The sequence below is a fragment of the Hevea brasiliensis genome, chromosome 15 (genome assembly GCF_030052815.1).
Source record: "Hevea brasiliensis isolate MT/VB/25A 57/8 chromosome 15, ASM3005281v1, whole genome shotgun sequence".
Lineage (NCBI taxonomy): Eukaryota > Viridiplantae > Streptophyta > Magnoliopsida > Malpighiales > Euphorbiaceae > Hevea > Hevea brasiliensis.
In genome coordinates, this window is record NC_079507.1 from 41050643 (window position 1) to 41055559 (window position 4917).

Sequence of the window (4917 nt, forward strand, 5' to 3'; positions counted from 1 at the left end):
AAAATTAAACTACGATTCTTTATATGTCAAAACGTGAAATCATATAGTATTTTTTTTTTATTTTTCCTAAAAAATAATTGAACTCATTAATTGACAAAAATAATTTAAATTTGTCATCCATTATCTATTTTAGCCACTCCTTTTAATTTTACTAATATATTCAAGAATTTTAATTTTTTTATTAATTTTAACAAACTTTATATTAATAAAAAAATAATAAATGAATAATATATATAATATTATTAACTTAATTTTTAATTTTTTCTTATTTTCTACTTATACTTTTAATTAACCTCTTTTTCATCATTTTATTTCAAATTTAAAGAAAATAAATAAATAAATATTAAAACAAAATATGAACAATAATATAACATTTCTAAAAAAAATTAAAAAGATAGAGAAATTAATTAATATAATATTTTTATTAGTTTGAAAATAATGGCTGAAATTGATAAAAAAAAATAAAATAATTAACTAATATTAATATGTAGGTAAATATTTAAATTGTTTTTATCAATTGAATACTTTAATTAAACAAATTGTGTTTAAGATTAAATTGAAAAAATTAAAAATTTGGGTTAAAATTAAAAAAAAATTTATAAAATTTTAATTTTTTAGTGAATTAGCCTTATTTAAATTAATTTTAATAAAATTCAATCATATTAAATACTTAAAAAAAATATCTTACTCATCCTCATCCCTACGCTTAAAAACTAACCACAACTATAAAACAAAGTGGGTCATTTTACATTAAAAAAAATAACAATAATAACTACAACAAATGTCTGTTGCGTAAAAACAAATAACTTTTTGTTGCAAGAGCACAAATTAAAAGCAAAATCTTATTCCACATTTTGTTAAATTTTCTCGAACAATCTTTTAAAGCAATTATTTACACCGTTTTATTGTCCAGTCACTTTGATAAGATTAGGAATTAGAAAAGAAAATGACCCAACGGAAAACGGAAAAAACAAATGATCAACCAACACCCTAACAACTCAATTCACTCACAACTCGGACCACTGTTCTCTAGAATCGTCCTTCCCTGTTGACACCGAGTTTTTGATATTCATCCTGAGACAAGCAATTCCTCCCAATTCACCTCTTCTTCTTCCTCTTCTTCCTCTTTCGCTTTCATCATTTCCAACATTCTTCTTGCCTTTTCCCTGGTTTGTTCTCGTCCTGACTTCTCCAATTGTGAGAATACTTCCACCGCTCCGGCAGCCTTTGCCAACCCTTTGAATCTCAAACCACCGAGACTCAATGCATACAGCACAGAAACACAACTCTCGCGAGTTGACTGAGCTTCCAACCCACTCTCCCTCAACATACCCAACAAACGGTCCACCCCACCCGAATCCAACATTGCAGCCCGCCCGTCCAGACATGATGCCAAGTTACCTAGTATGAGCAAAACCCGACTCCTCATTTGACCTGATTTTATCAGACCCAAAAGAATTGGTACTGCCCCGAGTTTAACAAGCCTTGTCTTATTGCTTTGAACGAGTGAGAGATGATATAAAGCCAAAGCCGAGTCATGCCGAGTCCACTCACTCTCGGATCGGACCAATTGCAGGAGTGGAGGCAGAGCACCCAGAACACCAATTGCAGTCTTGTTATGATCTTCGAGGGCTAAACTGAACATTGCACCACAGGCATGCTCTTTCGCCTCTGGGAATCCCTCCTTCAACACATCGATCAGCATAGGAACAATCCCGGATCTCACCATCTTAACTTTGTTCGCTTTTTCCAGAGAGAGATTAACCAAACAGGCAACTGAGTTCACTTGAATATTAGTGTATTTTGAATTGATCAAAGATCGCAGGACTGAGAGTAATCGAGGAGTGCAGAGCTCCACTCTTGTCTCTTCTTTAGTTCTTGTGATCTTTCTCAGTGAAATGATTGCTTCTTCGATCTCATACACTTGTGGGCTTTTGAGTTTTGTGATCAGCTCTTCTTCTTCAGGGTTAGGGTTGAGGTCTAAGGTTTCCTTATCTGAGGAGGATGAAGCAGAAGAGTAGCAACTATGCGGAGTAGTTAACTGCAGTGGAGGGTTCCAAACGTTGGTGTCCACTGATTCCTCTGAGCTGGAGGAGAAATGGGCTGGAGGAAGTGTCAATTTAGTTGCTGCTTGATTAAACATCATTGAAGGGCTCTGTTTAATCCTCTGAATCAAACCTTTCTCTTCTTGTTGGGCGTCCATTTTTGCAAGGACGAGCTTCTCTGCAGAGAAGAAATCGAGAGCTTTCGGCGGTTCTACAGAGTTCTTGTTGCACCAGTTGAGAATGGCAGACTTGAGAGCAAGATTAGGAATAACACTAGAGAAATCAGGAGTTGAACCATCTATTAGAGTGGGAGTAAAAGCAAGGGTATAACTGACTTGAACACAAGCGCGCTCAAAGGAGTGACCAGAGGAGACAATAACAGGGTCATTCATGAGAGATCCAGAAATGGGACAAAGAAACTCTATGGGAATTTCTTGCTTGGATAATCTGCGAAAGGAGAGGACTTTCCATTTCTGCTTTTCACTTTCTTTCTGGGTTTCAACAATAACTCCTTTCCTTAAAGGCTTGTGTATGATCAGCCTCATAAGAGCTTCCTGAAACTCCATGGCGGGGACTCTTCTTTAGCACTGTAGATCGGATGTAACATATAAATAATGCAAGGGGCGTTGCGAGTCCATGGCTCCAAAATCAGATACCTGAGCCAAAAACGGGAACTAGAGTTTCATTTAGACCAGAGTAGACCAGGCCCATGGAAGAGAAGAAGAGTTTGTTAGGGTTTGGATCATGAAAATGTGATTCTGTGAGGTTTGTTCTGAGGTATGAATCCTTTGCTTTCGGAAGATCAATTTCTCTGGAGTCTAAAGCAATGTGTTTTTTGCTTGGGGTTTTGTTTCAGGTTCTCTCCTTTCACGTTGCTGGGTAAATAATCCAAAGTGGCTTTCATTCATTGGTTGCTTGGAACACCCTAGAATCTATTAGGGGAAGCCAACTCAAACTCACTCACACCTCTCATTCAATTAATTAAAATTGAATGTGGGTCTCACTTTTTGACTCATTGTCCAATTGTTTTCAACTTTCTCATTTTCTCTCTCTCTCTCTCTCTCTCTCTATACACGTTTGTCCACTCCTCCCTGCATCCTCTCAAAATCAATGGAGCCAAATTCAGTTTTCAAATCCACCACCTATTCGCCAAAATCACAAGATCATTCCTCATCAGTCATCACCATCAACATATAGATTGAAGCTTGTTTCTAATTTGACAAAGTTGTTGGGAATCGACTTCATGTTTGTAGCTGAAGGAAGCGATGCAGATTATAGTGGTAGAGGTCTGGAGGAGGAGAAAAAGGTGGTGAGTTTAAAAGAGAAAGCTTGAGCAAAGGAAGGGATAATATCACACAAGATAATTCAATAAAATTTATTAAATTTTAATTTAATATCATAAAAATTACTATAATAAAAAATTAAAAATTTTCAATCTAATTTATTAATTTATCAATTATTTTATAAATAAAATCATTTTATTTTATTAATTTATTTAAAAAAAATAAAATATATACAGTGTATCCAACTATCTTGCTTGCCGTTAGGAGTCTTTTTTTTTTCTCTATTTCTCCTTTATCGGTAATAATTAACAGATCAATAAATAAATTTGAAAACTTTTAATTTTCAAATTAAATTAAAATTTATTAAATTTTATAAAAAAAATTAAAATTTAATAATTTTTATAAAAAATTTATAAAATTAAGTAATTGCATGTAATAATTATATGTAAAGGAAGTGGATGGGATACCTATAAAAAATGGCTAATTATTAAATATTTACCATTAGTTAATAATGTATTTTATAATTAAAATTTCAATTATTATTTAAAATTTCATGCAAAATATACTATAAATGCTCAAAATATATAATTTCTCGACTAAAAAAATTTTATTTTATGTGCAATCAAAAGAGAGCCAAAATTATAACAGATTGATAAGAGTAGTAAAAGACTATATATTTCTTGAGTGAGGTCAAATATTTGATCATTATGAATGAAGAAAATATCTGGTGAGAGCGCTTTACCTCTATAACGGGTCTCTTCAATTCGAGCAGAATGAAATTTAATCCGATGAAAAATATTAAAATATTTACATTTATTTAAAAATTTAAATTAAAATAATTAGTCTTATTTAAGAGCTTTTGATTAATTAAAATAAATAAATCTTGGCAGATAATTAATTTTGTGGAATTTTATTAGAGTTCAATATTATTAAATTGAAGATCACTGATATAATTATATTTATTTTTTAATCAGTGCAGCATATGAAAATTTTCTTTTACCTCAATTTAATTTATCATTAATTGAAAATAATATATATATATATATATATATATATATATATAATAAAAATCATATATATAAAATAAATGAGACTTTCATAATTCAATATTAGCAAATTTAGTTAAGTTGGAAGCATATGGCATGCGTTGCCTTGGCTAGTCTGGCAATGCAAAAAGAAAATGAAGATGATATATGCATGCAATTATTGATGGTACTTAAAGTTGATTGGCATTTTCAGCTTTCTACGCGAAGACGGGTTGGACTCATCAAAATTTTATTCGGCAAAATGTTGAATTCATTTGAAAAGTTAAATTTAGTCGATTTTTAATTTTTTTTTTAAATTAACCAATAAATTTAAATTTAAATTTAAATTTAATTTAATTAAAAAAATAAAATTTATTTATTTAAAAAATTTAAATTAATTTAAATAAAAAATTAAAAAGTTTAATTTTTTTATTTTAAGATTAAATTTCTTAAATTTTTATTTTGGACTAAATTAATAGTAAATAAAAAATTTAAATTAATTTAAATAAAAAATTAAAAATAAATTAAATTTAATTTCTTTAATAAATATAAAGGTGAAATTAA

The 4917-nt window shown here is 30.3% G+C and overlaps 1 pseudogene; it reads right to left on the bottom strand.

Annotated features, from left to right (window-relative positions):
• Nucleotides 1–826: 826 nt before the first annotated feature.
• LOC110645199 (U-box domain-containing protein 40-like) lies at nt 827–3029 on the bottom strand (annotated as a pseudogene).
• Between the last annotated feature and the right edge of the window lie 1888 nt (nt 3030–4917).